The 22651-nt window shown below is 35.7% G+C and overlaps 1 pseudogene; it reads left to right on the forward strand.

The window, feature by feature from the left end:
* The first annotated feature begins 2703 nt into the window (after positions 1-2703).
* Positions 2704-3452, forward strand: LOC149254326 (7-deoxyloganetin glucosyltransferase pseudogene; annotated as a pseudogene).
* The last annotated feature ends 19199 nt before the right edge of the window (positions 3453-22651 follow it).

Raw genomic sequence — 22651 nt, forward strand, 5'->3', positions numbered from 1 at the left:
AAAAGGTTGGGATTTCAAGCCCAGAAGGATTGACTTTGAAGGGAATTAGATGCTTGGAGAGAAAGATATCTAAATTTAAAAGAATGGTATAGTGATCAAAATCCCACCAACCATGGATATTTGATCAAACCTGGTTCTAGAGCTAAGGAGGGCCTTTAAAATGATAAAATAATGTAACGTTTTGGAAATTTGATAAGATCTTGTCCTATTGTTTGACCATGTGGGCAGAAGCTTGGTTGAAAGGATGTCACAAAATCCCATCTCATCAGTAAAATATATAAAGAAGCTCATCAGTGGGTCAATTCTTGCACAAGTTCCCTAGACATCAACAACTCCCAATGTGAAATCTATGTCTCCTTCAATGATAACAATTCCATAATCCATGTAAGGGAGTCTAGGAATTTTTAACCAATAAACCTCATGATTTGTAAAGGGACCATACACATTTATGAAAAGGAAGACTTTGTCCATTTCTCTAGAGAGAATGGTCATGGAAAGTCATGGTTTGAAGGACAAGTTCGAAATCAAAGGAACACATCTAGTGTCTCGTCTAGAGACAATAACCGCTAATCTCCTAATTACATCCAAACCAATAAAAAACCAATACCAAAGAATTTGTTTGAGAGAAGAAATGGATTTTATCCCTTCAACCATATACTCCCATAAGAGTAGGATGTGAGGGAGTGGAGGCCCATTAGTCCTTTCATAGCCAAGTTTTATGAGGGGTTGGTTAGTCCCTTGTAACTGAGGGAGAGGAACTTCATTTAGGAGCTTTTATAGGGATAGATTCCCTAAGAGCTCAAATAATGGATTTTTGTTTTCCAGCATTGATTTCTAAGTGAGCCATGCTTTGAGAAATAGATAGGATTTCATTTACTCCTCTACATGAGGATTTGTGACTTACCACTACATAAAAAAAAACCTAGTGTATTCAAAATTTCCATGAAGATTTCCTCAAACCAAAACTTTAGTGGAAGCCTTGGAGGTTGAACCTACATGGGCATGAATTTTTTCTTTTCCAAATCTTGTCCATGGTTTCAGATAGAGTACCCAATAGATCCCAAACGATTTTTCATTGAAGTGCCTTTGTACATCCACTTTTGTCTTTGTCGGATACCCCATCCAACCCTTAACTAATATCAAGCATTTTGGGGCATATCCAAAAGAAGAAAAAAACGTTTTCCTCTATCCACCTATAGGACAACCATGGACACTCTTTTGCTAGCAAAATGCCAACTCATTTTCCGCACTTAGAATCTCAATCAATTGCATATCCTTTCCTAGAACTTGGGAAGGATCCTCATTTTTTCTTTTGATGCACTTCCTCTTTTGCCTTGGTGGATCATCAACAAGTGGAGGTGAGAGAATAAACAACCTAGGGTTTTTACCATCTATGCTTTCAACGTCTATTGTGAGAAGGATCCATAAGAAGCTAGAAGATGATCTATAATACTAACGGCTAAAGAGAAGGTTCGTTGAAGGAGGATATCTACTATGTAGCTATCAAGATACTAAGTTAGTAAAATCTAGTGGGGAGTGGGGAGACGCAGGAGTCATTGGCTGATAAGTTAAGTCTAGGAATGGGGGAGGGGTTCTTTTGTCACTTGTTGAAGGGAGTGATGTATTTGGAGTTGATTCGGTCATTATTGTAGGAGGTGGGGTGGAAATTCAAGGAAATACCTACTACTCCTCCATTCATCCTTCCTTTGGAGAGCCTACTAATGATTTCCTTTTTGAAAAAATATTGTTATTCAACTGCACGCCAAGGTCCATCGAGTGTTCTAAGGTTGGGGGTGGAGATCTTCGAATGGTTTGGCCCCTGTGGGGGTCCTTAGAAAAATCCACCTTGTCTTCATGCATTTTGTATGAATCGGGGGGATGGCAATATGGGGAGCGCACTGAAATGGGGGGAGGGCCCAAGGTCCTTCAAAACTTGCAACCTAAATTATCTCATTTTGCAGAGCGAAAACTTAAACCCTAACACTCTATTGACAAGTTCCAGTTATTGATAACTATATATACTAAATTTATAATACAAGCACAATCACATTACTAAACATCATTGATATATAACAATTTCCCTTTTTTATATAGTAGTTGGTGTATTAAAATGAAGCCAAACATCTTATATCAACCACATTTACTAATATAATTATATTGGTTGACAAGTTAGTATTAACTACCTTAAATTATTAAATATATAAAAAATCTAAGTAACATATGTTAAATCAACTATTAATTATTATATATACAAAATCTATAATTTAAATAAAAATAACTATATATATAAAATGTAAAATAAAATTTAATATATATATATATTTGTATCTTTTCCCTTCCATACATGTGGATTATTTAGATTTACTCGTTAGATTCCGGGTCAAATTATTATAATAAAATTATCATATGTGATTTACATTCAATTTATATAGAAATTGACGTTTACAATATTACATTATATGTATATTTTCGGAAACTGAAAATATACATACTACACCACCTGCTCACGTTTACTTTAGTCAAAATATAATTGTCTCGAGTAGCTAAAATCATTCAAATTTTGTTCTGTACACAGACTTATTTTAAAACATTCTATGGATTTTTTTCTTTTGTATTATTATAGAATAGTTTTCATGTCTGACAGATGAAAGCTGCCTTACCGACCAATATCTTGATGAAGTGAGAATTACTTGCATTGCAGGAATGCCCCCGCTGCGGCTGAGGGACCTTCCAAACTTCCTCTTAGTTACAGACATTTCGGATCCGGGTATTCAATATAGTATAATTGAAGGCCAAGGTGCATTATCGGCAGCTGCAATAATAGTTAACACATTCGAAGAACTGGAAGGCCCAGTATTAGAGAAACTCAGACTTAACTTCCGTGTATATCCCGTCGGTCCTCTACTGCTCTCTCAGTCCTTCCATTGTAAAGATAACGACGGATCCTCGGATAAGTTGAGTATGTGGAAGGAAGAAAATAGTTGCCTCACATGGTTGGATTCTCGGAATCCATGCTCTGTCATGTACGTTTGTTTGGGAAGCATTACCGCTTTGTCTAATCAACAACTCCTGGAATTTGCATGGGGATTGGCTTCCAGCAACCAACACTTTCTGTGGGTTGTCCGAGAAGATATAGTTCATGGTGAGTCTGCCATATTGCCCAAGGAAATTAGGAATTCATTGAAGAAACAAAGGATAGAGGTTTGTTGGTTGGGTGGGTGCCTCAGATAAAGGTACTGTCCCACCCTTCTGTGGGAGGGTTTCTGACTCACAACGGGTGGAACTCCACGTTGGAAAGCATAAGCACGAGAGTGCCGATGATATGCTGGCCCTTCTGTGCCGAGCAACTTACAAATGCGAAATTTGTTCGTGAAGAGTGGAGCATAGGACAGCACTCGAAACAGACCGTGAAAAGGGAAAAGGTGGCAGCGCTGGTGAGGAATTTGATATAAGGAGAGGGAGGAGTCAAAATGAGGAGAAGAAATGGACAATTGAAGGAAAGTGCGAAGCGAGCTGTCGAGGAAGAGGATCTTCTAACAACAACTTAGACAAGTTACTCCACCAAATTATTCCTCAAAAGAATGCATCACATGGTAATCAGATGGTAGAAGGAAACCTAAGCAAACCTCTAAAGACCACCTCAAGTCGAGAGGCCCAATTTAATCTTTAATGTTACATATCGTTCTGCAATTTCTATATATTCAGGTTGTTGAGCTCATCTGCAGCTACAATTTCTAATGTTTCAGCTCCACTTCACGTACATTTTTACCTCATGACTGATGCAACATCGTGATCTGCCAGCCTCGTTTCAAGCTCAAAGATAGACGAGCTAAAATAAGGATATTTCGGTTCCATGTACGAGTTTAAGTCGCCCTCAAATGAATACTTATAGACTTATTCCTTGGCAAACTATGTGGCATTGTGGTTAAACGGTTGCTACGGTTGCCCTAGTTATATATATATATACATATATACTTTCAAATCTTTTTATTTTTTTATATATATTGCGGTACACTTTAAAGTTTTTTGTTTTTTAATAACCAGGTTAAATCTGCAACACTTTTTATATTATATTACGGTACACGTTTAAAGTTTTTTTGTTTTTAATAAGTAGGTTAAATCTGCAACACATATTTAATACATATTTAATAGTAGTTAACATACATGACAACTAAGTATGTAATAGCTAGGAAGATCATTTATAAAAAGATAATAATTTTTATTATGTTTTAATGTATAACAAAAGCTACATAGTAGCCAGTATCTGTAGCTTAGCTTAAATATAGTTTAATGAAACAAAAAATAACAAAAACAAAAATTTCACCACGAAAATAAAACAATTAATAAAATATTATATTGTTTAATGTCATCACCAAAAATATGATTAACTAATATTGTATATATATATATATATATATATATATATATATATATATATCTGTGTCCATTTTATTTTTATTAATATATATATACTTGTCTATAATTAAATTTATTAAAATATGTTTTTAATATAATAATAAATCATTGTAAATTGAAAATATTGTGAAAAAATTACAATTCATGAAAATAGAAATAATAGAAAAAAGAAAAAGTTAAATAAAAAGGAAATAAAACAAAAAAAAAAAAATTAGTAACTAATAGAAATGGAAGTTACTAAACAACCCATAATATGACCTCAACCAATCACTTATAAATAAACAAATTTCAATAATAATAAAAAATAATAAAACTTAATTCCTAATGTTAAACTATGGATAAGTGTCATAAATTTTTTGTCAAAGACAAATTAATAAATAGAAAAACTCAATACTTTAAAATTAAGCCGTTTTTTTTTTTAAGATCAATTATTCAAAACCAACTATTATATATACATATCTTAATCATAGATATTACAAGGGATGAGGGTGATGATATTTTTTAAAGTACAAATCTCTTTTAGAATGAAAATTTTGAAAAAAAGATTCTAGCTCAAAAATTTTGGTCCTCACAATCTTATAGAGGTTTATATATATATATCACTTTTCATAGTTGAAATTATATTTTGGAATACATAAATGGATTCAATTTCTTGAACTCAACTTAAACTTGCAATTCCAACAAATATTTGCTAGCTTTCATACAAAATTAACAAAATAATATACATAACAAAAGGCGAAAATGTAAAATAGTGAAGCTACTTGAAATTTCCTAAAAATAAGATATTTTTTCAATTGTTTTATATAATATATACATAGTTTTTTGTTTAACCCTATATATATATATATATATATATATATATATATATATATATATTTATATATATATTTATATATATATTTTTTACTTGATATGGGGTATTGAAATAGTTTATCTATGACCCACATTTAATTTTTTTATTATTAATAACATCTTTTAAATACCACATATTAATTTTATATTAAAAATTGAATGAATTATACATCTCTCTCTTATTATTATTATTTTTATTAGGAATTTTTTTTAGTGGAATTGAAACGTTTTATTATGGTAACATGTTTTCTTTATTTATATAAGTGACCTTAAAATATTTTAGTTCCTATAGATACTCAAATAATTTATTTAAATATTTTGGAGTATTCTTTTAAAATATAAGAAACACATCTTTCCCGCAGCTGAATGTGAAAGATAACTTTTTTTTAGCTGTTTTATCTCTCTTGAAATATTTTATTTAATGTTAAGAGTAATAGTTAAATGTTTTTTATGACATCTCCTGCACACCATACATGTTTATTCATTTTTATTTTTTATTATAATAGATATTAATTTTTCTTTATTTACTTATTCTTATTATTTTTTAGAAGTGACATGTCAAAACTCCATGAATCACATATAACACCCAATAAATTGTAAAATACATCTCTCCACCATATTTACTTAAATTTATTATAACACTCTATTTTATTATTTCATTCTCTATATATATTATAAATTCAAAAACTTATTTTTGTGATTTTATAAATTTATGAAAACACATTACAAATCAAACGGTATGCTTATTTACAACAACCAATTTGGTATAACTTTAATAATCAAACGATATATTTATTCTAAGCCCAAACCATTTGAAATATAAAGACGCAGTTACTTATTTGAGATGAAAGTTGAAGAGTTGAAACCTGAGACTGAAAGTAAGGGAAGCTAAGTGCAGAGTAAGATGAAATATTTCAAATAAACAATTTTGAAATTTCTTTGAAAATGCGTATAATTAAATTATTCAGCAAGATTTTCTAAATTTGACTACAACTAGTAATGTTTCGTTTTTATATTGTAATTGGACGCATATTTATAATGAGTGATGCAGTTGTTAAAAGTTTTGTAAATAGTAATGTTGCGTTTTTATGTTTATAATTGGACGCATGTTTATAATGAGTGATGAAGTTGTTAAAAGTTTTGTTTTAATTTTAAAAAATGTAAAAATAGTACACAACATACACTTTTGTTTATATTAATCTTAGAATATTTGTAGATGGATTTTATAATGAAAATGAAAAGAAGTTGTTTAATTCATGGTTTAGTTTTATAACATTAATGTTAAGATTTAATATAATTTTTTTGAGATTGTAATTATGGTTAATTATGATTTAATTTTATGTGAAAAATATTTTTTTAATATAAAAATTAATGATGGTTAATTATTGTAATTATGGTTGAACATTACATTGTGACAAAGATTGTTTCAATATGAAAATCAACGATGATTAACCATGGTCAACCATGTTTGTTTTAGGGTTTATAATATTTATCTTAGGTTTATATACCTTACTCTTACAATATTAATCCTTTGAGTTTAATACTATTTCTTTGAGTTTTTAGTATTATACCCTTGGGTTTATAATATAAATCCTTTGGGTTTATTAATCTAAGGGTTCATATTCCGAGGGTATAATATTAATGATAGAGTTTATAATACTAATTTTACATTTAATATAAATCCATTGGGTTTATAATATAAATTTCTTGGGTTTATAATATTAATAGTCACTTACGTTTATGGTATTAATCCCAAGGGTTTATAATATTAATCTCTTGGGTTTTTAATATTAATTTCTTTGGTGTATTATTATTCCTTTGGATTTTTAATATTTATTCCTTGGTTTATTGATACTTTGGGTTTATAATATTAAATCCTTTGGTTTATTGATCCTTTGGGTTTATTCTTGGATTTATTAATTCATTGGTTTGTTGATTCTTTTGGTTTATTCCTTGGGTTTATTGATCCTTTGGGTTTATAATATTAATCATATTGGTTTATTAATTCGTTGGGTTTCTAATATTAATCTCATTGGTTATCTTAATTCTTTAGGTTTATAATATTAATAACACATTGGGTTTATAATTTCTTGACTTTAAAATCCTAGAGTTTTTTAATATTGATTTTAGATTTTGTAACTCTCGTGAAAATTCCATGTAATAAAAGTTAAAAACGATAACCATGGTTGATATGACACTTATTCGAAGTTGAATGTTGGGCAAGGCATTCTAGGGGGTGTTTATATGATTGTTTATGCTAAGGAAATTGAAAAAGACAATGACTAAGGCTTTGGAAAGGAAAAATGACATTTTTGACACATTTGTTTATGAAAATAATAGAAATTATGAGAAAGGGAAGGTGACAGGTCATAGGTTGCTTGTGCGGAGGAAAATGAGGGAAAATAATGGAAAATAAAGAAAATAGATGCCTCATTAATAAAAAAGGCTTCTGAGGATCAGTTGGTAGCCTTCTATTAGTTGAAGTTTGGAACTCTCTCGTTATTGTTTCTCTCTCTCTCTCACTCTTGTAAACTTAGAGTTTCTTGGAGTACTTTGACATTCGAGCAAGAAAGGAAAAGAAGGCAAGAGTAAGCAAAGATCAAGCAGGGAAATGCAAGATCAAGCAGCTACGACAGGATTCATTGCAGGTATAGATTTTCATGTGTATTTTCCTTGCTATATTTGGCATGAATGGGATTTCATGTGGTTCATTTATACCTGGCATGGATTTTTCTAGGTGTGAAAGTATTTTCAGCCTAGCCTTGCCATTTCCCGTAGCTTTGATGAGATGGGTTCTCTCATTTAGTTTACGTAGGATGGCTAGATTGGATTTGAAGTTGATTGGGGTGGATCTCCGAATTGAAAAACACATGGTCTAAGTGGTCTCTGAACTAGATTGAGGATCGTAATGCCACTGGCTTAATAACCCCTGAACCAGACTGTGGGTTGCAGTAAAGCCAGATTGTGTGCCTCAGTGGGCCTAGGAATCCTTGCAAGTGAATGGCAGGATATGCGACAAAGCCAAGAGGTGGAATTTCTCTCCGTTGGGCCGAGTGGTCCTGGGATGGGATGCATGGTAAAGCCTAGAGAGTATGTCTCAGTGTAAGTCGTAGTTATCCCTAGATCGCACTGTGGATACATGATAAATCCTAAGAGACTAGGAGGCACTCAAATTCTTCATGGTGTAGGAGAAGAACTCCAATGGCATCCATGTTGATTGGTGTTTATGGTGTGTTCTATGAGTCCCACATTCATGCTTGGAATATGGCATGGGGGTGATTGGCTGAAAAGAGACTTGGATCAACCAATCTATGGTCGGGTGGAACGTGGTAGTTCCATCTCTGGTTGGTTCATTGCATTTGTTAATGAAAGATTCATTTCCTTGATTTTCATGTGTGAATGTATTAATGTATATGTGGATTTTGATGGCTACTATGTTTATGGCATTTATGTTCATAGGTTATATATATATATATATATATATATATATATATATATATATATATATACACACACACACACACACACACACACACACACACACACGACAACAGCTATGTAGGGATCTCAGCATGTTTTTACCTGTACATGAATGGATAATGTGTCTATCACCTAATAGATGATAGTGCAACAAGTGACATGAGGGAACAATGGTTCATATCGATTCTCAGATAAGTATGAGATCCCTACACTTAATTATGTTGTTTACACCTATAAGTTACATGTTGATGATATGTTTGACAAAATTCCTATCATGAGTAGTACGGGTTTGGTTATGGTTTTGTTCATCTTATTGCTTTCGCATCATTCTCTCCCTATTCTTTTACAGCTTTCAAAATATCACTCCATTCTATGAAGTGGCCTTGGCTCTAGGCTTGAAAAAGTGGCTTAAATCTTGGGGTCGCTAGCATAGAACTGGAAACTTTGGTCTCTAGTCGTTGGTGGGCAAGCATGTGAGAGATACTTTGGGTTTCTGTTCGCTTGCTTTCCCATAGCATGAGAGCAGCTATGGCCTAAGAGATCCTTAACAACGAAGGGACCTAGGGACAGACTATCTGAGTAGTTGACATGTCTTCCAAGGATTCTGAAGCCGATGTTGGATGATTGTGTGTGATGTTTCCATCAACTCCACTTCATTAAGCTTACATAGGAGGTAGAATCTTATCATAGTAGCCTCTTGTCTCATGTTTAACCCAGTTGGCATAGTTACTTGGGTAAATGTGGGAGGAGGGTGTTACAGACTAGTATCAAAGCATGGTTCAACTCTCAGACTGTATGAGAGGTGCGTGTTGGTCATGCATGCATGCCAGTTTCATGTGTCTCTTACACTTGCATTTCATGTGCTTGTTGCATTAACTTGATGATTGATTATGGTTGTAGTATGGTTGTTTTGGAGAATTTGATATTGATTTCGCGAAATGTATTTTTCATGAGTATGTGAATCATTGCATATGGATTATATATCACTTACATGTTGATTTTATGTCACCTTTTGGCTACATGCATTTATGTGTATGTGTAGTTGATTAGGCATTGCTTGTGCATGTTGTTGGTTGCGTATGGCAATGTGTAAAATGTAGTAATGGTTATTGTCATGCATGAGGTCATAGTATGCATTTTTTATATGGCTTTGCATGGATGATTGGACCCTAGCTAGAGTGATGTTTATGTGTTGATACACTTATATTTATATGTCTATATGTTGTTATGATTATGTTATACATGTATCACATTGATTTGGTGATCTTGTAGACAATGTATCCTCCCCAATCTATACTAAGGTACATCATTTTATTGTGATTTGGCTTATCTGACATATTATCTATTGCAGGAAGAAATATCAAATGGCTAGAAAGATGGTTGACTACAAAGACTCTCCCTATGAATCTTAAGAATAGTACATTGTAAGGAATCTTTCCAATTTGGCAGTTACATTGAGAATTTTGAAGGAAGAGATAAGGAGTTGTAAGGCAGATAATGACTAGATCATATAGGCACAAGAGAAGCAAATGGAGGTTAATGCTATGCTTCTTAAGGTTTTTTCAGACTGGCATCGACAAGGGCTAGTCCAGATCATCCATGGACATGGGGATAGAACGAATGGGTCATATGGAAGTAGGTCATGGGGGCTTCATTGATGAAGAAATACAATATCTGGTGTGTTCATATTAGGGTATAAAAAATAAAAATAAAAACACAAAATAATATATTGACTATATAATAAGGGATGAGAGGGGTTTTATATGTTATATAATAATATATATATTATATGGTATTTTTTATATGAAATATTGGCCAAGCATAGGTCAAAAATGCACAGGGAGTATCTTGGCCCATGGCAGTAATTGAGAGCAACCTCTGTTCTGTTAGGAGAGACTTTGTTCTACCTCAGCTAGGGAGTATCTTAGAGTGCAACCTCTCCCCTATTCCCAACCTTTGTAGAGTTCAACCACTCCTGTATTTTCAACCTCAGGTAGGGAGTATCATGGCCTGTGGGAGTAACAGAGAGCACAACCTCTTTTCTGTTGGGCGAGAGCGCAACCTCTGTTCTATTGGGTGAGAGCGCAACCTATCTTCTATTTGGAAAGAGTGCATAGAACCTCTATTATGTTGGGAAAATGGAGTCAAAATTCATCTATTTGTATGGATAATGATTTTGGGCATGGAAGTTACCACAATCTAGGAGTTAATCTGTAAGCCTTTCACTAACCCATGACAACAATTTGGTATGTTGCCTAGGAATTGATCTGAGGTTTGTAAGGCTCCATTTCAAAGACTGTGAGCTTGGGTCATCGAGCTACTAAATTACCTCCTCCTCTCTGAATGACACATAAATTTATCATGAATTTATTCACACGGGCATATTCACGATAATTCTGCATTTTTTGTATTAATTTCATTATGTAAAATGAAGAATATGATGAAAGTTGTATGCTGATGTGTTGTCCTTTTCAATTCAGATTATAGTAGAGTCGTATTGAAAAACATTACCCTGGTTTTGTTGGTGTTTTTCTTTTCCCTGTAAACTTTGGATTAGTATTGACCATTTCAGCCACACTAATTAAACATTTTTTTTATTTTTTTGAATTTGGATGATGACATAGTGTTCTAGAGCCTTGATTGGGCTTATTAGAGATATGTATGACAATTTTTCTCAAGTCAGCTATTGGGACTCTTGTGCTGTCCACCCACTTGGTATAATTCTTTTGAATCGAATTGGTTCTATTTGGAGTCCCTATAGTAGGTTACTCGAAGATTTAAAAGATTACAGCTTGATAGGGATTGCGTTCTAGGTGTTTTTTTTCGCTTGAATACTTCTCATTACCGCATCGGTGGTGAGTAAGGTTTGCTTGTTATGTTCTTTTTATGAGAGGTTTATGTTTGAATTCGTGTGTTTCTTTCATTGAGAAGGAATCTATGCCTATAATTTTGTGTTTCATTGGTTGAGCTCCCAAATGTTTGGATCACATGGGTTTTGCCTGGGACCTTTGAGAACAAGTTCTTACCCCACCTGTGCGATTGGGATTGTATTTAGATTTGTAGCAGGATTTTAATGATTGTAGAAACCATAATATCATGAGCACGCACTTCTATTGTGTTGCTTTAATTAGTCTTTTGTTGTACCTTTATTGTTTGGAAATTTGGGTTTGCCACAACGCAGTTTCGTTTTCAAAATACATAAAGGTAAACAAGCACACGATTGGGGCTTGTAATTTTGTTTTAAGGATGAAACACCAATTCGTTCTTGAAGTTGAGTCTGAGAGAGCAACATAGGGCCTGTAGCTTAATTAACATTTTTAATTCGGTAGAGTGGAATCCTTGGTGCTGATCAACTCCATAAATGTTATCTGTTTTATCACATCTTACATGAGTATTAAGTTAATTGCAGATTACCCTGGTCACATCCCTGTCGCGTCTCAATAAAAATGCATGGCAGGGTTTGTTTTGATAATTTGAAATAGATTTTTTTTTTTTTTTTTTTTTAATGAAAATGAGCCTTTTTCTATTTCTTTCACTTCCATTCTCTTCCGAATCTCGCTAAAATTCCTTAGCGATACCATAAATGCTCTTCAAAATCACTTCCATCCTCTTTCAAATCTTGCTAAGGTTACTGAGCGACACCACAAATGTGTTTATATGACATTCAAATCGTTCAGTTCCATTTGCCAAAACGCCATTTGTATGGTGGGACACAAACATTTTTTTATGTAAAGTTTAGGTAATTGGGTTAATTTTTTAATTAGGATTCATAAAAGTAGGGGATATTACCACTCATGTTTATAAATTTACATGGTTCTGTTAGGCCTCTTATAGAGTACAAGGAAATGGAATGTTAGCTTTCATTTATATGAATTTTTTTTCATAGAAACTCCTCAAATCCAAACCATCCTACATTGCCAGCTCCAGGCTAGCCACATCTTTCCACATTGCTCACATTTTACCATGTTGTTGGCTCCAAGGTAATCACACCTTTCATAGAGTGCTCACATCTTCCCATATTTCTAGCTCCTGGCTAATCATGTTGTGCTTTTAGAAACCCTAAGCTCCAAATATTCCCACATTTCTAGCTCCAGGCTTTTCACCTCATTCTTTTAGAAAATAGACAATGCCACCCCCTTCTTTTAGAAAACCCTCTGCTCTAAATCTTTCGACATTGTTAGCTCCAGTCTAGTTATCTTATGCTTTTAGAAATCCCTTAGCTCAAAATCTTACGACTTTGTCAACTCTAGGGTGAACATAAGGTTTGACCTCAAATGTTAATGTAAACCTTATCATCAACTTAGACTCACCTAATGGTTAAGAATAAGAATACATGTTTTTTCCAAGGACCAATGTAGTAAAGTCATCGAAATGATCTCAGATGATAAAAAGAGGTATACAAGTGAGATCCTCCTCTTCACTTCATTTCTTAGCATAAATTTGGGCTTCATCATATGAATAACCAACAAGGACAACCGTCGCACCAAGTTTGTCAATCAATTTCCACTGCAAAAACACTAGCTAATCATTTTTGCTTCCACCACCCAAAAATTCTACACAAATATCAATCATTCATTCTGAGTGGACAAGAACTTCACATAGACACTTCTCAAACTTCCAGTTATTGAAATGTGACTAATATGCTTTAACAAGAGTTGATAAAATCTTAAAGTTTCAATAGATCTAAAGCTCTTGCATCCCTTGTAAATTGGTCACCTGTTAATCTTCTTTCCATTCTTAGATTAGCTACAAATAAAAATTCAATATCCATTAAATGTTATATATATATATATATATATATATATATATATATATATATATATATATATATATATATATATATATATATATAAAAGCTTTAGAAAATGTAAAAATAAGTTAGCCTTGATTTCAAGGGTTATAACCGACATTGCTATCACTGCATTACATAATAGTTTTTGAGCTGCCAATGCAACGGCATGAGCATGATTACGAGCAGAAGAGAAAATAAATCCCATCTATAGCTGCTCCCTTGGTAGCTTCGGCATCATGTTGTATGCTCCACACAACTTAAATGAAAAATCTTGTTCCTCAAATTAATCATGTTTGTATAGTGATTATTCATTCCTTCAATATATTATAATGATTATGATCCTACAACTATACCCATTATGTTTTTACCAATAATTTTCAGTGATATTAGTGATGTAAACACTGCAAACTAATTAATTTTACCTAGTAAAAATAATACAAAAGAGAGTAAATAAGAAAATGAGTTGATAATATATATGAATGAAAGTTGTCAATGCAATGAAGCCCTATCTAAAGCTTCTAAAATTTGTATATTCTCGTCTCTTACAAGATAGCTGAGTACAAAAGAGAGTAAATAAGAAAATGAGTTGATAATATATATGAATGAAAGTTGTCAATGCAATGAAGCCCTATCTAAAGCTTCTAAAATTTGTATATTCTCGTCTCTTACAAGATAGCTGAGTGTTTCTAGTAAAGTCATCTTTCTTAGAAAGGAACCTAAGGATTTGAACTCAAATCAATTCTAATTGGCAACATCGAGTAATAGTTCAAAATTCCTAAATGAATCGACAATTTCCATTTTCAAGAAATTTATTTTGTAAACCAAAATATGTGCACATCTTAGTAGTATAATATATTGGTAAATCTCAAATATTGGAGATATAGGGCATTCAAATTCATTTGACCATTAATTTAGTAGAAAAATGATGATGTGTTCATAGTAACCTGTGCAATGCTAGGTGTGTTATTCATAACATAGCTAGAAGTTAGAATCAAGCTGATAGGTATGGCTGGTAAAATGAATATTACTTTAACCTCTAGGAGTATTACTTTCTTGAGAGAGATTACCAAATGCTATAATATTTATAATTAAATCATGTCTTCACTGTTTTATTCACTAATCCAGTAGGGATGAAATTGCATACAAGGATCACAGATTTTACAAAAAAGACAAGTGTGTTTTGGATGCAAGACACTCATGGGAGACTCTTTAAATATGAACGTTTGATCTATAATGCATCCATTCAAGCAAAAAATAAGGTGAACAATCTGTAGAAGAAACATTCATAAATGGCTGAGTATTTTGGAAGGAAAATTTTATTTAGGGAAAATTTTAGGGGATAATATTGTAAAAATTTTTGTTTTCCCACCCTGGTTTTCAGTTTCTCCTTATTTCTCCCATGTAGTTAAATGCCCATTCCCATAACCATACATTTAACAGACTGAAAAAAATAAATATTGCTAAAAACACAAATTCTGGAAATTTTTCAGAATGCTGGAAATTGTAGAATTAAAAATCAGCAATCAAAAACAGCCATTAAAACACATTAAAACACTGATATTTTTTGTCAACTTGACCCTGGAAAAACCCCCTACAACTCTTGGGGAAAACCGGTTTGAGAGCTCTTCTTTATTTCTGAAAATTGTCTTTTTACAGTGAGAATTATTCAGCAAAAAAATCAGCAAGCAAATTTACAACTTATCTCCTTTCCCGTGCCTCACAACAATCTGAAAATTACAGCAAACAGGACAGTAATAAATGTTGTACGGCCTCCGTTTTGTGTGTAGAAAAATCAGCAAACTGCTCCTCGATTTTTGTGCAAAAATCTGTCTTTCACTATGTGCTGAATCAGCTGTACAAATCTGCTCAACTGCTGCCTTGGAATGTGTGCCAAGCTGTTGTCTCCTTCTCCTCCCTGCTCAGAAATCTCTCTTGCTCTCTTGCTCTCCTTCTCCCAATCTGCTCATGAAAGAATGAATGACCTTTTCCTCATTTTCCTCCTTTAATATAACTCCAAGTGACTTTTGGGTGATCCAAGTGACTTTTGGGTGATCTCTAAATCCAATGGCTGAAATAGATTTAGATCAATGGCTGAGATTAAATGCTCATTTAAATCTCACTTTCTATTTTTTAATTCACCCCACTTTAATAAAGACCCACTTAGTCATTTATTTCCAAAGTCACTTTTCCTTTCTAATTTTTCATTGACTTTATAAAAGTCACTTTAAAATTAGATTTAACTTTATAAAATTATAAAGTCACTTTAGGAGAAAAATTAAATTCTTTTGGACACTTTTCCCTAGGCCAAAGATCAAAGCCTAAGGGAACCACCCGTCCTCCGGTACCAAATTTCAACACTCCCTCTTACCGAGGAAGGTGTTCCTCACCACACCCATCTTGTCTCTGAAGTAGACATGCTTGCCCCGTGGTAAGGCTTTGGTAAGGATATCTGCAACCTACTCATCAGTGGAAATATACTCAAGCTTCACAACTCCCTTCTGAACATAGTCTCTGATGAAATGATATCTGATCCCGTATGCTTTGACCTGTCATGAAATACTGGATTCTCCGTGAGTTTAATGCAACTCTGATTATCACAGTAAATCACTGAAGGTTTCAACAGCTGACCAAATAAACCAAACAACATCTTGCGAAGCCAGATGGCCTCACAACTGGCTAGACTGGTTGCCATATACTCTGCTTCCGCTGAACTCAGTGCTACTGACTGCTGCTTCCGGCTGAACCATGACACTACTGCTGAACCCAACCCAAAACAACACCCTGAAGTGCTCTTCCTATCAGAAGCACAACCTGCCCAATCAGAATCAGTGTACCCTGCCAATCTCACTCCATCTCCCTGCCTGTAGTCCAGACCATAATCCACTGTCCCCTGCACGTACCGCAAAATGTGTTTTGCAGCCACCCAGTGAACCTTCCTAGGCTCACACATAAACTGACTCATCGTGTTGACTGGAAAACAGATATCTGGTCTAGTGTTGACCAAATACATCAAGGAACCAATCAGCTCCCTGTACAATGTGGGATCAACCAACTCGGAATCTGAAGCATGAAGCTTCTTCCAGTTGGTGATCATCGGTGTCGACATGGGTCTACAATCCTCCATGTGGAATCTGCTAAGGATGTCCACAATATACTTCCCCTGCCTCAGGAAGAAATGCCCCTCCTCCTGCCACACCTCCAAACCCAAAAAGTAATGCATCAAGCCGATGTCCTTCATCTCAAACTCCGCCGCAAGATCTCTCTTGCAGTGCTCTATGAGTCTCTCTGCACCTGTAATGATCAAGTCATCCACATACAACACCAGAATGAGAGGCTCCTCACCAATCACAATAAAGTAAAGGTTCGGATCTGCCTCACTCTTTGTGAAACCCATCCCCTGCAAGTATGCATCTATCCTGGAGTACCAAGCTCTGGGAGCTTGCTTCAGGCCATAAAGGGCCTTCTTCAATCTGCACACATGGGACTCCTTCCCATGCACCTCAAAGCCCTGTGGCTGCTCAATGTACACCTCCTCCTGTATGAAGCCATTGAGAAATGCGGTCTTCACATCCATCTGGTGGATCTTCCAACCCATCTCTGCTGCTATCGATATAATGGAGCAGATCGAAGTATATCGAGCCACGGGAGCGAAGGTCTCCTCATAATCAACTCCCTCTACCTGGGAGAACCCTCTAGCCACAAACCTTGCTTTGAATTTCTCAATGCTGCCATCTGCAGCATGCTTTACCTTGTAAAGCCATCTGGAAGTAACCACGGATTTGCCCTCAGGCCTCGGAACCACCTCCCAAACATCATTCTTCATGATAGAAGAATACTCCTCCTGCATGGCCTCTCTCCAGACCTGCTGGCTAGCTGCCTCCTCATAGTTAGAAGGCTCAGAGTCAAGGATGTTGGTAACCATCGCCATATAGCTACAAAACCTCTCAGGTGGTCTACTCTCTCTGACCGGCCTCTTCGGCTCAGCAACAGATGTGGCATCTCTCAAGGTGTCCTGAAGCCACTTGGGCTTCCTCTTCCCTGAGCATGCTTCTCCCATAGGAGAATGAAACTCCTCCTCCTCATCACCATCAGTAGCCTGAACTCCTGACTGTTTGTCTGCTATCCTCCTGCCTGCACCTGAACCTGTAGAAGCTGAGGTACCGTGTGAACTGTCCATCAGTGGACTCCCTAGTGAACTGCTCTGTGAACTGCTCTGCATGCTGCCCGGAGTACCACCCCTCTGGCTCGATGAGCCACTGCTCACTAACGGACCTGACATCCTCATAGATATACCTCCTGATCCTTCTGATCCCTGCCCACTAGATCCCTGCAACTGACTCAACTGCTACTGAGGGTCTGGCTGATCCAGATACTCTAACTCCCGTGACCTCCTAAAGGCCCTGTCCTCCTCGAACTTCACATCCCGTCTGACAACAACTCTCCTCTGTGCAGGAATGTAAATCCGAAAGGCCTTTGAGGTCTCACTGTAGCCCACAAAGATACCCTTCTCTGCGGTGAGCTCTAGTTTGGTCCTCTTCTCCTTGGGTATATAGGAGTATGTAATGCATCCAAAGATACGAAGATGACCAATATCAGGCTTCTTCCCAGAGAAAGCCTCCTCCGGAGTCATGTGCCCCAAGGCATGATGCAGACTCCTGTTCTGCACGTAAACAACTGTGTTGCAGGCCTCTACCCACAAGAACAATGGCAACCCCTGATCATGTAACATGGCTTTGGCAGCCCCTATGATGGATCTGTTCTTCCTCTCTGCAACCCCGTTCTGCTGGGGGTTGTAAGGAACAGTGAACTCCCTCCTAATGCCTGCCTCCGCACAATAGTCAACAAACTCTCCAAGGGTGTACTCTCCTCCATTGTCCGACCTCAAGGACTTGATCTTTCGACCTGTCTGAGTCTCCACAAGAGCTCTGAACTCCTGAAACCGCTTGAAGACCTCACTCTTGGTCTTCAAAAAATAAATCCAGGTCCTCCTGGAGTGATCATCAATGAATAACACATAGTACTCATATCCACTCAAGGAAACATGAGACATCCGACCGCTCACATTGGAATGAATCAAATCAAGTATCCCCATCGCTCTGCTGTCACTGCTGGGAAAAGGGGATTTGGCAAACTTTCCCATCGCACAACCTCTGCAAGTATCAAAGTGATCAGTACTGAAATCTGGCACACCTATAGTGATCTCCCGCAATGTCCTCAAGGCTCCATGATACATATGTCCCATCCTGCGGTGCCAAATCTCACACAGCTCAGAACTGCTAGCTCTGCTGTCGATACTACTGCTCAATGCCAAAAGGGGCTGAAATGCAAACTTGTACACCTTTGCATGGCGTACACCTATCACTCTAGCTGAATCAGCTGGAGTGCCCCTGGGATACATCAACACCTGTCCTCCCCTGAACAGTACCTCATATCCTCTGTCCTCCAAAGCTGAGACGAATATGAGGTTCTTCCTCATCCCTGGCACATAAAGAACCTCTAACACCTTCAAGGGAGGTTTGGACTCCCTCTGAAATGTCACTGTCCCCACCCCGACTGCTCTAACAACTCTGTCATCACCGAGTACTACCTCGATATCAGTTCCACTCTCTTAAAGCTCTGAGAAGTACTCACGGACTCCTGTCATGTGACGTGAAGCCCCACTGTCCACATACCATATACCCGTAGATGCTCCGCTAATCGAGGGAAAATCATGCTCCCTCTGAACCTGTGTGGCAGGTGATCCTACACTAGAGGACTCACACGTAGTGAACACAAACTCTCGGTCAAAACGACTAGCAAAGTCCTCAATCTCTGCTGAAGCTGCCACGTCCTGGTTCTTCCCCTTCTTCTTCTTCTTCTCCGGACACACAACTGCATAGTGTCCCATCTTTTGACAATTCCAACACTTCACCTTGGAATAGTCCTTCTGTGCATTCCCCTGTTTACCTTTACCTTTGCCTTTGCCCCCAACACCGCTTGTGGAAGCCTGCTTCTTCCCTTTTCCTTTCTTGCCTCCTGCCACCAGTGCTACGTTCTCATCCTGCTCAACTGGCTTGGCTGCCCCACGCTGTCCTTTCTTGATCTCTGTCTGAATGCAATCATCCCAAAACCTCTCCCATGTGGGAAGGGTCTCACGTGCACAAACCCCATCAGCAAAGTTCAACCATGAACGGGGGAGGCCATTCACTGCAATACGCACCAACTCAGTGGATGGAATGGCCTCTCCAATCGCTGCCAACTCATCTCTCACATTGGTAATCTTTGTGAGATATCCAGCTGCACTATCATTCCCCATATTAATGTTCTTCAACTTCTCCTTCAGGACCATCTTCCGGTTCTCATTGGTACTCTGGTAGAGATTGGACAATGTTGTCCACATCTCATGGGCATTGCTCTTTCCTCTCACATGAGGAATGCAATGGTCTTTGATTCCGTCTAGAATAAGCCTCTTACCCTTATTATTCTTCTTTTTATACTTAGCCAACTGAGTAACATCAGTGGGCACAACAACAGGGTTCTATGCGGTATGCACCATGATATCCCAGACTTCTGCCTCCTCAAAGATACTCTGCATTCTCTCCTTCCAAACACTGTAATTTGTATGCCCATCCAACCTATCCTCCACCCTCAATCCCAATGACATCCTGCTGTCCTAAAACTGAAAAATAGCACTACTGTAGTAAAGATAAAACTGTTGTTTATGAAAAAATCAGCTTGCTGGAATTTTCTGAGTGAAAAATCAGCAACTGTAATTTTTCCTTTTGCTGTCCCAAACTGCCCTTCAGCACTCAAGCTCGGATACCATGTAAAAATTTCTGTTTTCCCACCCCGGTTTTTAGTTTCTCCTTATTTATCCCATGTAGTTAAATGCCCATTCCCATAACCATACATTTAACAGACTGAAAAAAAATAAATATTGCTGAAAACACAAATTCTGGAAATTTTTCAGAATGTTGGAAATTGCAGAATTAAAAATCAGCAATCAAAAATATCCATTAAAACACATTAAAACACTGATATTTTTGGTCAACTTGACCCTGGAAAAACCCCCTACAACTCTTGGGGAAAACCAGTTTGAGAGCTCTTCTTTATTTCTGAAAATTGCCTTTTTATAGTGAGAATTATTCAGCAAAAAAATCAGCAAGCAAATTTACAACTTATCTCCTTTCCCGTGCCTCACAGCAATCTAGAAATTACAGCAAACAAGACAACAATAAATGTTGTATGACCTCCGTTTTGTGTGCAGAAAAATCAGCAAACTACTCCTCGATTTTTGTGCAAAAATCTGCCTTTCACTATGTGCTGAATCAGCTGTACAAATCTGCTCAACTGCTGCCTTGGAATGTGTGCCAAGCTGCTGTCTCCTTCTCCTCCCTGCTCAGAAATCTCTCTTGCTCTCTTGCTCTCCTTCTCCCAATCTGCTCATGAAATAATGAATGACCTTTTCCTCCTTTAATATAACTCCAAGTGACTTTTGGGTGATCTCTAAATCCAATGGCTGAAATAGATTTAGATCAATGGCTGAGATTAAATGCTCATTTAAATCTCACTTTCTATTTTTTAATTCACCCCACTTTAATAAAGACCCACTTAGTTATTTATTTCCAAAGTCACTTTTCCTTTCTAATTTTTCATTGACTTTATAAAAGTCACTTTAAAATTAGACTTAGTAACTTTATCACTTAAAGTCACTTTTAAATTAGATTTAACTTTATAAAATTATAAAGTCACTTTAGGAAAAAAATTAAATTCTTTTGGACACTTTTCCCTAGGCCAAAGATCAAAGCCTAAGGGAACCACCTATCCTCCGGTACCAAATTTCAACAAATATTATCAAGTGGGCTAATTTTCCATGGTTTTCCAAAAAAAAAAAAATTTCCAATTTCAATTTTTTTTAAATATTTCATCAAATTTTATATTATAAAATTATTTTACCTTAAAAATCACTAATATTTTATAAAGACAATATAAAATGATTACAAATTTCAATACTTTTACAAAAATATAGCCAAACATTTTACAATTTGTATATTAGGGAGAATTAAGATTCACCAAAGTTTCTAAACGTTAAGATATATTTCCATCCTTAAAATTTTAGTTCATTTCATTGCCTTTACAATAGAGTCTCTTATTAAAGTTCACAAAATATTGGTTAAAAAGGTTGTATTCCTTACTTGCTGTTGCAACCATGTCATCATGCAAAGGAGATTTACATGGCTCTTCACTCTCCAAAATCCAATGTTCTTGTATCCCCACAAGTCACAAGATGGGACTTGTTATCACGCAAACTTGCACCCCTTATTGCAAAGCCTTCATGAGTTACAAGATCAAGCATAACTTGGAAGAGTTGTCACTGTCACCTCACCAAATATTTCATAATCAACAAAAGGGAGACTTCCCTAGGAGCAGAACAATTAGGTTCCCTAGAGAAAGAAGTTTATGGTTTCTTAAGTTACTATCCACATGGATCAACTTCGTATGATAACAAGTTATCAATTGAGCAGATTCCTTATGGAAATTTTTAGATCTGGTTTTAATGTTCATTTCAAGAAAGCTTGAGGGGGCTTGTGAATTATCATTTGAGATGATTCTTTAAGGAAATATTCAGATCTGATTTTAATGTTCATTTCAAGCAAGCTTGAGGAGGCTTATGAAGTATCCCTTATGAGTTTTCATCCCATTAATTTCCAGATCTTGAAAATAGTTTATTGTTGTTTTAAAATTGAATAGAAAGTGAACAAAATTGAATTAACAACCAAGTAAATTACAATATATTTGTTTAGCCTTGAATTAGATGTGAATTTAAGTATATACAAGGCTAAAAAATATATTTGTTTAGCCTTGAATTAGATGTGAATTTAAGTATATACAAGGCTAAAACATTTATACATCTGGAAAATTAATGTCACTTGCTAAATCTGAAGTGCAAACTAAACAAACCCACATAAATTGATTTGGATCACCCTTTTATTGCATATTTGAGACAACAAAAATATATCCCCATAAAAGGTAATTCTCAAATGTCTAAAATATGATTCTACCAACCGATATAGGGCTTTAGGGCTAAAATTTTTAATATGCAAATAACAGAAATTTCCAAGTTTATTTCAA

Source organism: Pinus tabuliformis, chromosome 7, assembly GCF_031772625.1.
Source record: "Pinus tabuliformis cultivar Carrire ecotype Pingquan chromosome 7, CPIR1, whole genome shotgun sequence".
In the NCBI taxonomy this organism is placed as follows: Eukaryota; Viridiplantae; Streptophyta; class Pinopsida; order Pinales; family Pinaceae; genus Pinus; species Pinus tabuliformis.